The sequence below is a fragment of the Gossypium raimondii genome, chromosome 1 (assembly GCF_025698545.1).
Source record: "Gossypium raimondii isolate GPD5lz chromosome 1, ASM2569854v1, whole genome shotgun sequence".
NCBI classification, from domain to species: Eukaryota; Viridiplantae; Streptophyta; class Magnoliopsida; order Malvales; family Malvaceae; genus Gossypium; species Gossypium raimondii.
The window spans coordinates 11,354,115-11,367,365 of record NC_068565.1 but is presented as its reverse complement, the minus strand read 5'-3'; the positions used below and the strand labels follow the sequence as shown (position 1 = coordinate 11,367,365).

Genomic DNA, 13,251 nt, shown 5'->3' with positions numbered 1-13,251 from the left:
ACCACAATGTTAGCTTAATTTTATTTAAGCTAGGATGATTGCTTTGATTAAATAATATTTATTTGATTCATGCTTATAATGTTTGTGCCTCAATCGATCATGTTTTTAATTAAAATCAAGTTTGTATTCTGTATTTCATTCATACGTGATTGAAATGCACCTGAATTGGCTAAGCGATCCTAACCAGGCGACGACTAATGGACACATAATTGAAATGTGCATGTTCAATTTAGATCCTGACCCGATTAAATTAAAGGTTGCATAACAACTCTGACCAAGCTCTGTTATTTGCATAGTTTTTAGATTTGTGTGATTAAATTGTTTCAAACCTGACACGTCCTTGTTACATCACACGAATGCTAAGAAACCCTTGGTAAATAAGGATCAGTAAAATGCGTATTTACTAAGTAAAGAATTTCAAAAGAACCTAATGTGGTTTCCAAACTCATGAAAGATCGAGTTGCCATGGAATATTTTTTCCGAATGTTATTAAGCATGTTAATAATAAATTAAGTTTAATTAAAGTAATTTTCCTATTTTATTTATGTTATAATTGTTGCAAATTATGTTTAATTTTACTAAAATCTATTTCATTCATATAGTTTGCATGCTTAGGATAATTTGCATTAGGGATCATTGCATTTAGTTTAATATATTTTAATCACCACTTCTCAACTATATTGTGTTTTTATTTACCAAATTGTTAATATAATTTTACAAATTAAGTGACTTAGCAAAAATACAATCCCTGTGGAGACGATAACTCTATACTTACTTATTACTTGATAACGACTATGTACACTTGCACAAACCTACGCGTTACAGACAGCCACAAGACCAGATATCATGTTTGCTGTAAGTCTCCTATCCAAGTTCATGCATTGTTGTAATGCAAGTCATTTTCAAGCTGCTAAAATAATTCTTAGGTACATCAAAGGTACACTGAGTTTTGGAATCATGTTCACCAAGGTTGATAGCATGAAACTTCTTTGTTATGTTGGTAGTGACTGGGCTGGATCGATAGATGATACGAAAGGTAGTTCAGGGTATCTGTTTACCCTTGCTTCAACTATTTTTTTGTTGGAGTTCAAAGAAGCAAAGTGTTGTTGCTCAATCGATAGCTAAGGGAGAGTATGTGGCAGCTGTAGGAGCTGTTAACCAAGCTATTTGGCTAAGAAAAATCATGACAGATTTGAATCTACACCAAAGGAAAGCAACAGAGATCAAATGTAATAACCAATCTGCTATTGCAATTGCAAAGAATCTAGTGTTCCATGGGAGAACAAAGCATTTCAGGGTAAAGTTTCATTTTGTTAGGGAAATGGAACAATCTCAAGAAGTTAAACTGATTCATTGTAGTTCTGAAGATCAGGTAGCTGACATCTTGACAAAGCCTCTTTGTATGTCAAGGTTCAAATATCTAATAGCAAAGTTGGGAGTTTGCAACATGCAATCCAAGGAGGAGTGTTGAAGTTGGCTTCCATGCAGGACAAGGAATAGCACAAGGAGCGGACCATGCAGCCCGAGCTATGCATGTTGTAGCTAGAGCCTATGCTGTCGATTTTGTTGCTTCAAGGAAATATTTTGTTACTTAGTTAGATTTGAACTAATTTGGTAACATATTTGATGTAATTAGGTGCTGATGGATTGATAAATCAGCTTTACTATGTGTGCAAGTTATGTTTATCAATTTACTAGGTTACTTAGTGGTGTTAGGTAAATGTTTAGTTGACATTTGCTTATTTTGACCGGCTTATCGACTTGTATATGTAATGGCTTTATGCCTCAATTCATTTGTAATGAAATCTTTAAGAAATTCTTCTCATTCTCTGGTTTTTTACTAAAGTTCTTAAGTTGATTTTGAATGTTTTCCTCAGCAAGACATTGAGCCTTCTAGCTCAAGTTTCTGTCAAATTTCTCATTTTGTTTTCTTAGTTCCAACACATATGCTTTTGTGAAATAAGAATCTTACCCACCTCTATTCATACGTATTCATCCTCAAGCATTAGTCACTTACTTGTTTATGTTGATGACATCATCATCACAGGAAATAAGTAATCTATGGTAGACAATGTTATATCCTCTTTTGCTACTAGTTTTATATCCAAGCCCTGGGTTCATTGACATACTTTCTAGGTGTTGAGGTTCTCAGGTAGCCTAATAGACTCATTCTCCCTAAAACAAACAATACAAATAAGCTAGTAGCTAAAGAAAACATGGAGAATTGTAATCCCACCAGGACTCCCGTAAGCAACACTGAGATTTTTTCAACTACTGATGGTGCACCACCAATCGATGCAACCCATTTTCTTTGTGTAATTGGTAAACTTTAATAATTATCATTTACACGACTTGACATTGGTTTTTTTGTCAATAAACTTTCTCAATACATGTATGTACCCTCTGAGTTACATTGGAAGAAAGCTAAAATGGTACTTAGATACCTTTGTGGTTCCACTCATTATGGATTTTGTATCACCCGAAGTGATGACTTCAGCCTGTATACATATTTAGAAACTGATTGGGTTGATGATATTGACGATCGTAGCTCGAGCTCTGGCGCTATATTTTATTCTTTGGCATTAACCCGATTGCTTGGTCATCTAAGAAGCAACATATTGTCGCTCGATCTTCAACTAAAGCAGAGTATTATTCTGTTGCAAATGTTATCACAAAAAATATTTGGGCTTAAAAACCTATTGCTAGAACTTCGCATTCTGCTAAAAATATCTCCAACAATCTATTGTGATAAGTTGGAGTAAGTTATGTTGAAATCCAATCATTCAAAGCCTTATGAAACATATTGATGTGGGATTCAAATTTGTTTGTAATCTGGTCTTGCACAAGAAAATTAATGTATTTGTCGAAACCATTTTTATTTTGAAAAACGGGGTCTACTTTTGGAACAAAAATAGAGTCGCCACCAATATTTTTTCGAGGTGTGATCGGGTCACCTTGAGATTAATCATTTTAATAAAACATTTTGATTTATTAAAATAGTGATTTTGGTCTACAAAATTCGAGAAAACGGGCTCGAGAGTTGGTTACGCACGAGGAAGGATTAACACCCTCGTAACGCCCAAAAATTGGTACTTAATTGATTAATTAACATCCTAATGTCGAAAATTTGAAAAGATTTTAAAATACGATCCTCTTTAAAAACTTGAATAAATCGAATTTGATGTTAAGACCTCCTTGTCCCAAAGTAATAAGATGTCACAACTAGTAAGTTCGGATACGACATTTTAACCCTCGAAACTAAGCTTGTCTCATACATTAAAGTTTAAAAAGGATATTTTGTTATTTGGATAAAAAAATCGAAACCCAGTAAGTTAGGGCATGATTTTCTCAAAGCTCTAATTTTTAAAAGTTTTCTTTTTTAAAATTGGGAAAAATTGACGCAATATTAAAACGATGCATAAAAACTTTGATAAATAAACGACAATATGAAAATACAAATAAACAATTTATAAAAGCACATAATGACAATTATTTAAATACTAGCATCAATAACCAAAGACCAATGAATTTAAAACAAAGAGTATAAAATAAAAAATAATATAAGGCAAAATAAAATGTAAAAATAATAAAAATAATGAATTTGAAAATGAATAATACGGGAAAAAGAAATTTGAAATCAACAATATACAAATCAATAAATAAATTATATATAAAAAAGTAGGTAATATATTTATAAGTTTGAAATAAATAATATATAAAAAATGAAAATAGGTAATATATAAAGTAATAATATATAAATGAGTTTAAAATAAATATTGCATAATAAAAATTTAGAACAAGTTATACACAAAAGATCTTAAAATAAATGGTATATAAAATAGATAGTATAAAAAAATTTGCAATTGATAATATATGGAAAAAATTTTAAAGCAAATAATCAAACAATTTAAAATGGATGATTTATAACATGAGTTTTTAAAAATAAATAACATGTGTGACATAATATTAAAAACAAATAAATTATATAATTAATGGAAGAAAATAAAAAATGATAAGAATGGTTAAATGAATGAACAATAAGCAAATAAGAAAGTTGATGGATAAATAAACGAATAAAAGTAAGAGAATAATTAATGATTAAACAATTAAATGGATAAATAAAAAGATTAAAAAAACACTTAAGTCAGCCTAACTCTCATAATATGAAGATTCAACGAAATTCCTCCACCAAAATCCAACTCAAATGAAAGCAACTTAAAAAGAAACGAAGATGAACGAAGAACAAAATAAGAACAAGCCACAGAAAATAAGAACGCACGAGAGGGAGAAATTTGAGTGAATGCTCTTAAGAATTATTATTGCTCCAAACTCCAGTGTTTTACAATGAAGGGAGAGGCCTCCATTTATAGTTGAGCCTCCCCAAATCCAACGGTACAGATCAATTACATCAATGGCTAATATTAAAGGGTATCTACAAATTAAATCTCTAATATTACAAAATCATATCTTTTAAGATTGCATATCATATCTAAGATTGCATATCCTTGAAGATTATGTTTCCATATGCGTCAAGCTTGTAGATGGACCTTTAACCTTTTTAAGTAATGGGCCATTCGGATCGGGCCAAATGATATAATTTTGGACTGGACGTGGACTTTGTTTTATTATTTTGGGTTTATTATTTTTTTGTAAGTCCGGGCTAAATTGGCCTATTACATTATTCATGTTCATGTTGAAGATCAACTAGCTAGCTGATGCGTTCACCAAGTCACTCTAGAAAACAACATCTGATCCTCATCTATTCAAGCCAGGCATGGTTGCACACTGCCTACCTTGAGGGGGCATATTGGCGTTGAACAAGTCTAGCTTATCACTTCATTTTGACCACTTCTTCAGCTTATATTTCTTGTTTGTTAGCCTTTATGGTAAGTTGATTTTGTTTAAATGAATCTCCTTTATTATAGGAGAATATCATGGAAATTGTTGATGCTTCATTACCACACGTAGTATATTTATACCAATCAGCGGCGAATGAATGAGAATAGGAATACAACTATTGTCTATTTGTTTTATAATACCTTCATTCTCTTTGGAAAGAATAGTGTGTGCCCTCAACGCTATGTTAAATTCTTACGATGCCATACTTTTTCCTGTTAAAAGAAAAATCGAAAAGGGTTAGATTTTATAACGTCATATTTGAACTTGATTTAAATTTTTTTTTTAAAAAAACGTCGACGAGTGTTGAAGTTATGGCTTGATTGTCATTTGACGTGTTGGTATGAAAGAAACAAAAGCCAAAAAAATTAGAGTCCATTTAAGCCCACGTGTCACGTACGTGAAGCATACGAGGTGGTCCTGAAGGTGGCAATTGTCAATGCATATGTCAAAATCTTGGCAAAATATAATCCCGGAACATGCATATGTGGCGAAGGAGCAACGTCGTATACTGAAAATTCTAATTGACTGGCAATTCATCACCAAAAAATAAGGGTTATCTTTAGTGAAGCTGTTCATGCATGCATGCAAAAAGACAAAAAAAAGGAAAAAGAAAAAAAAAAGACGTGGTTGTCGATGTGTAAATACAAAAGAGTAAGACATTCCGGCTCAGGATTTATCCTTTATCAATTGACTTGCAATTGAGATACCTCAAAACAGACCAAATGTGAGGTATCTATCCTTTCTCATGTCTTTTGAGGCCAAGAATAATATTCTTCTACTATTATAGTTTCTTCATTTGACTTTTCCTTTTTTTTTTTTTAAATTTTAATACAAATTTGAAGACTTACCATTATAAATATTCATCGGTCTCACTACTCTTAGCCATCGCATTATACGTACCTGGAATTAGCCAGATGGGATATCATTCGCCTACCTTCTATCTCTTATTTTGTTTCCATTTTATATCAGTTTTATGTTCTTCTCCTTCTTCACCAACACATTTGTGCTCTCCTAACAAAAAGTGCTGCCTTGTTCTAGTTCAAAACCCACTTTCCCATTAACCAATCTGCTTCAAAAGATTGTGAATATTCTTATCCTAAGACCACCTCATGGAAGAAGGGTACAGATTGCTGCTTATGGGATGGAGTGAGTTGCGACAACATCACCGGTGAAGTCATCAGCCTTGAATTGAGTTGCAGTTGCCTTTCTGGCACATTCCCTTCCAACACCACCTTCTTCCTCCTTTCAAGCTTGCGGAGGCTGGACTTATCCTTCAACGATTTCTGGAAATCCAAAATCTCTTCTAAGTTTGGTTACTTTCCAAGCTTAACACACCTTAATCTTTCCAGTTCATGGTTTTCAGGTCCTATTCCCTACGAAATCTCCTACCTCTCCAATTTAGTTTCATTGCATCTTTCCTACCGTCCATCTATAGATCTCATTGGCTTTCAAGCGCCTGGACCAATTTTGACACTTGAAAAATCCACTATAAATGGAATAGTTTGGAACTTGACACAGGTAATGTAAAATAAAATGATGAACTCAATAGAGAAATGCAACACAATGCAATCTGTATTTCTCATAACTTTGAAAGCAAACAGCAGTGGCTTTAAATAGCCTTACAAAAATAGAAAAGCTAAAAAGAAGCTAACATATCCCACTAACTCAGGAAACTAAAAAACTGAAACAAAGACTAATTCAAAAACAATAACAAACTAAGATACGCTCTTAATAATTAGGAACTTATTCAACAAACATAAGACTCCTTCAAACCTAACAAAACCCTCCCCTAAACTAAACATACCAGCTGTATGTTAGCTTATATCACTGCAACTTCAAACGCCAAGTGCTTCTCTGAGTTTTTTGAATTGATCGAGCTTCAAGGGTTTGGTCATAATATCAACTACTTGCTCACCAGTTCCACAGTACTCCATGCTAATTGATCCATCAAATATAAGATTTCTTAGAAAGTGAAACCTTACATCAATATGTTTACTTCTTCCATGAAAGACTGATTTTTTTGCAAGCTTAATGGTAGAGGAGTTATCACAAAGAAATTTGACTGATTTGCTTTGGCTACCTATAATTTGCTTCCAAATTCATTTCATCCATACACTTTGATAAACACATGAGGCTGCAGCTACATACTCTGCTTTTGTAGTTGACAGAGTAACAACGGGTTGCTTCTTTGATGCCCAAGCTACTACTCCTTCACTTAGCATAAAGACATAGCCTGAAGTACTCTTCCTATCACTTAAATCTCCAGCATAATCACTGTCTGTGTACGCCATTAGTTTATGTGTGCAATTCCTCTTGTAAAGAATGCCAAAATCTGTTGTAGCTTTAAACATATCTCAGAATTCTTTTAGCTGCCAGCAAACGTTCTTCCATTGGATTTGACATGAATCTACTGACCAGACATACATTGTACATCAGATCAGATCTTGTGACTGTCATGTACATCAAACTTCCCATGATTTGCTTGAATAAGGTTTCATTGACTTATGCTCCTTCTTCTTCATTTGACAATTTGTTGCCAGGAACTATTGGATTCCTGACTCCATTGCAAGCCCCCATTCTGAATTTTTCAAAAACTTCATTGGCATATTTTTTTTGGTTGATGAAGATCCCATTAGTGCCTTGATATACTTCTATTCCCAGAAAGTACTTCATCTCACCCAAATCAGTCATTTCAAACTCAGTTTTCATTGAGTTTTTGAAACCTTGCATCATTAACAAATCATTACTTGTAAAAATGAGATTACCAACGTAAAGACTTACAATCAGAATCTTGTTATCCTCATGCTTCTTGACAAACAAAGTGTGATCACAGCAGCTCTTTTTGAAACCTTATTTGATAAAGTATCCTTCAATTCTACTGAACCATGCTCTCGAAGCTTGTTTTAAGCCGTAGAAAGCCTTATTCAATTTGTACACTTTGTCCTCTTCCCTTCACTTCATAACCTTATGGTTGAGCGACGTATACATCTTCACTGAGTTCACCATGTAGAAAGGCACTTTTGATGTCGAGCTGAAAGACTTTCCAATCATTTCTTACTGCAAGAGCTAACACCATTTGAATAGTATCCCATCTTGCTATAGGAGCGAACACCTCATTATAGTCTATCCCCTTCTCTTGAGCATATCTTTTGGCCACCAGTCTTGCCTTGCACTTATCAATCTCTCCATTTTCATTCAATTTTTTCCGATAGACCCACTTGAATTCAATCACTTTCACAACAGAGGGAGATTTTACCAGCTTCCATGTATGATTCTTCTCTATTGCTTCAATTTCAAGATCCATCGCCTTTCTCCAATCTTTTGATTTTACTGCTTATTTATAGGATAAAAGATCGTCAGTAGATAAAAATGACACAAAGTTTTGTACCTCATCTTCTGAGAGACCTTCTCTACTCATGTAATCATCTAGATATGCTAGAGCCCTTATTTCTCAAGTTTGAGGAGCTGCTGCTTCATCATTGGAGAGATCTGTTGAGTCACTTGAGGTGGAGTTCTCGTCAGCTGAATCTTTGCCGTTTAAATCTGATTAATCTTCATCATTTTGATTGTATGCTTCTTCATAGTCTTTTCCCCAATCTAATACATCATTTATGGTTTCTTCTTTTGTACTGCTCCAATCCTAGCCTTTATTTTCTTCAAAAACCACGTCTTTACTTATGGTGATTTTCTTTGTCAGTGGATCAATTATTTTGTAACCTTTTGATTCTTCGTTGTAACTGATCAGAACTTGCTTTGGCTTCTTGCATCAAGCTTTTGTCTTTTTGCCTTGGATATATGAACATTTCCAATGCATCTAAACACCCGAAAGTATTCAACATTGGGTTTGAGGTTACTCCAACATTTTTTAGGGGTTTTATTCTTCCAGTAGGCAATGGCACTTCTATTTAACACATGGCACATCCACTTTACAACATTTGGCCAGAACATTTTGGGCATCTTTTTTTCTTTAAATATGCATCTCACCATGTTGAGAATGGTACGATTTTTACGTTCAACAACTCTATTTTGCTCAGGCGTAAAAGCTGTTGTGAGTTGCCTTTTGATGCCTTGTGCCTTGTAAAAATTTACGAACTCCTCAAAGTTGAATTCTCCTCTTCTGTCTATTCTTAAACTGCACAATGATAAACCAGACTCTTTCTCCACCATTATTTTAAAATTTTTGAAAGTTATAAATGCCTCACTTTTCCCATTCAGAAAATGAACCCACAGCTTTTGACTAAAATCATCTATGAAAGTTAACATGTACCTCTTTTTGCTATATGATGCAGGTGAAAAGGGGCCACAAATATCAGAGTGGATGAGCTGCAGTTGCTTTGCTACTCTCTATTTTCTCTTCTTCGGAATAGCTTCTCTATGTTGTTTCCCTGCCATGTAACTAGTGCATCTATTTGTTGGTGTTCTGATTTTGGGAAGCCCTTGAACCATCTTCTTATTATGCAATAATGCCAAATGTTTGTAACTTAGATGTCCATGTCATTTGTGCCAAATATCGTTGGAATCCTCATTGTATGTGTTGAAGCAGGAGGCTAACGTTACGAGAATATTTATGGTGACCACAAACATTCTGTTGGCAGTCATTGTACTTTTCATTATAAGCCCACGAGTTGGATGGTATAGCTTACAAACTCCATGTTTGATTAGTATAGTGATGCCTTGATCTTGTAATTGACCTATACTGAAAAAATTATTGCATAAATCAGGTATAAAATACACATCACTTACTATTTGGACTTTTCCTCCAAATTCTAGCTTGATGTCTCCTTTCCCTTTCACCATCAGTTTAGAGTCGTTCCTAAGTTTTATAGAATGCTTGAATCTTTCATCAAGTCTTGTGAACCATTCTTTGTTTTACAGACATGTTATTTGAACAAATGGAATCGAGAAATCATATTCCTTCCTTTTTGTTTTGCTTCAGATCTACTTGTGCCATCAACAACATCTCGTCTTCATCATCAATTTCTGCATAATGAGCTTTCTTTTCCCAATTGGGACATTCATACTGATAATGCCTTAAATTGTGACACTTGTAGCATTCTACAGTTGCTTTATCTACACGTTTCTACCACGGCCTCTGCCTCTTCCTCGACCTCTAGTCCAGCCTCTACCTCTTCTACCTCGATCTTCATTTGTGACCTTCAAGACCTGCTCTTCCTCGATTGGGCCCATAATTCTTTGTTCATAAATCAAAAAACTGCTATGAAGTTCATCTACCGTTAGAGTCTCAACATTGTTTGATTCCTCAATTAAGCATACAACATAATTAAATTTCGGAACTAAGGATCATAGAATCTTCCCTATAATATCAGCTTCTTTGACATTCTCTCTGCATGCTTTCATCTTCTTGGCAATTGAGAGAGTTCTTCTGAAATAAGTATTGACAGTTTCTCATTCTTTCATTCTCAATATTTCAAACTCAGTTTTGAAAGATTGAAGTTGTGCCCTCTTGACCCTTGTTGATCCCTTGAATTTCTACTTCATTGATGTATCATCATTGAGAATGTTCTCTATGATTTCTGTACTTATTGCTTGGTAGAGATACTATTTCACTTTCCTGTGTTTCAATTGCTGTTCTGCAAACAACTTTACCTCATGGTTCTCTCCCTGCTGGAATTTCTTCAATTCCATCTTCTACTAGGCTCCAAAATTCCTTTCTCAAAGGAAATTCTCCATCAACATTGCCCAGTATTTATAGTACCTATCAAACTTGGGAACAACAGGTTGCACAAAAGCACAACTATTGGAACTGCTTTCCGCCATTCTTCACACTCTTTTCTTGTGTTTCTCACAAAAGAAAACTCTATTATTTTCTTCAATCAGGCCCCGTGGACAATGCTCTGATACCAAATTTAAAATAAAATGATGAACTCAACAAAGAAATGCAACATATTACAATCTGTATTTCTCATAACTTTGAAAGCAAACAGCAGTGGCTTTAAATAGCTTTACAAAAATAAGATAAAAAAACTAAAAAGAAGCTAACGTATCCCACTAACTCAAGAAACTAAAAAACTAAAACAATGACTAATTCAAAAGCAATAACAAACTAAGATATGCTCCTAATAATTAGGAACTTATTCAATAAACATAAGACTTCTTCAAACCTAAAAGGTAAGGGAAATTGATTTGGATGGAATAGACATGTCATCCATTTATCCTAATTCCTTCGTCAATCTTTCTTACTCTCTCACAACTCTTAGTCTTTTGGGTTGTCATTTGCGGGGAAAATTTTCAGACAACATTTTCAAACTTTCCAACATCGAGTACTTAAGTTTGGATAAAAACCCTAAACTCACTAGTAAGTTTCCAAAATCCAATTGGAGTAGTCCCCTTGTGGGCTTTAGCGCATCCAAAGCGTCTTCGTCTGGAGAATTGCCTAAATCATTTGGCAATTTAAAGTCTTTAATGGGTTTGGCTCTATTGTGTAGTAACTTCTCTGGATCAATTCCTTGATCACTAGGAAATCTAACTCACCTAGAATTCTTAGTCCTTTCATATAACTATTTTAGTGGTAAGGTTCCATCTTCACTTGCAAACCTCGCAAAATTGATAATTCTTTCCCTTGGTGATAACCAATTAGAGGGTTGCATTCCTAATAACGCAAATGTATTTCCAAATCTACGCTATCTTGATTTATCTAATAATTTACTCAGTGGTACAACACCATCTTGGCTTTATACCATTCCTCTTTTAAGATCTTTAGATCTTGGAAACAATCAATTTATTGGTCATATCAGTGAATTCCAAAACAGAGCTTTAAGTGCAATAATATTGAAAGATAACAGCTTTCATGGTCTAATTCCAAGCTCAATTTCTAAACTTATGAACCTCATTGTTCTTGATTTATCGTCAAATTTCATTGAAGGTGATCTTTCAAAATTACCAGCTAATATCAGATTCCTATCAGTCTCAAACAATAATTTGATTGGAAATTTTCCTCATATATGCAATTAAAAGTTTCTTGAGATTCTCAACCTATCTCATAATAACTTCAGTGGATTTATCCCATAATGTATTGGAAGCTTTAGCAAGAATCTTTCACCTTTGAACTTGAAGATGAATAAGCTCCATGGAACCATTCCCTCGACATTTACAAAAGGATGTGCATTGAAGAATCTGAACTTAAATAGCAATCATTTGGAAGGGCCATTGACACCTTCAATCACCAACTGAAAAGACTTGCAAGTTCTGGATGTTGGCAACAACATGGTAAATGATAGCTTTCCTTATTGGATCGAGGCATTATCAGAGTTGCAAGTTCTTGTTCTCCGTTCCAGCAAATTCCATGGTCCAATAACGGCTCCTACGAGTTCTCGATCTCTTCCAAAATAGCAAATAGTTGATATCTCCTGCAATAACTTTTTTGGCCCTCTACCAATCGACTACATAAAAATTTCAAAGGAATGATCAATATTCTTGACGATGGCCAAGGTGTGAGATACATGGGGAATGAAATTACTCGTATGATTATTCTGTTGCTATAGCTATTAAAGGGTTTGAGATTGAATTGGAGAAGATTTTAACTATTTTCACAAGCATTGATCTCTCAAGCGACAACTTTGAAGGACAAATTCCAAGAGACATCAGAGAGCTTAGTTCGCTCCGAGGGCTTAATCTTTCTCATAACAATCTCGTTGGGCATATACCAACTTCACTTAGAAATATGATTTGGCTTGAGTTGTTGGATCTTTCATCCAATAAGTTTAGTGGACAAATTCCAACGGGATTGTCGGATCTGACATTCCTTTTCTTCTTTAACTTTTCATATAATCAACTTGTTGGACGCATACCACACGGCAATCAGTTCAACACTTTTGAAAATGGTTCGTACCAAGGAAATGAAGGATTATGTGACGTTCCACTCTCTAGAGGCTGCAGCATAAAGGTGTTGGGAGAACCACCCCCCGCACCATGGACGAATTCGCACGAAGATGGTGGCTCTTGGTGGCTCAAAGCTTGAATTTGGGTGGAAACTTGTTGCAATCGGTTATGGATTTGGATTCATATTTGGACTGGCAATGGGATGTGGTTGTCTTCGAACGGGTAAGTCCAAATGGTTTGTGACCTTGTTTGGAGCTTGAAGAGGACGAAGTTGATAATCCTCTAAAGTTAAGGCTTAAGGTTATGATTAACATTTGTTTTCTGAGTTTGGTTACAGAGATTGCAGGTGCATGTTTGTTAGAATTTCAGGAGAGATTAGGTGATTATGGTTTGCCTTTGTGTGGTGAACTGTCTCGGTTGATTAGTGGTTGATCTATTGTATTGAGCTATTAATAAATTTCATCACAATTATCACAAGAACTGCCGCAAGCTATGGTTTTCATTCAATCCATA

General features: G+C 34.5%; 1 pseudogene; it reads left to right on the top strand.

Annotated features, from left to right (window-relative positions):
* The first annotated feature begins 1,024 nt into the window (after window positions 1–1,024).
* On the top strand, window positions 1,025–12,877 carry LOC105786783 (receptor-like protein 9DC3; annotated as a pseudogene).
* The last annotated feature ends 374 nt before the right edge of the window (window positions 12,878–13,251 follow it).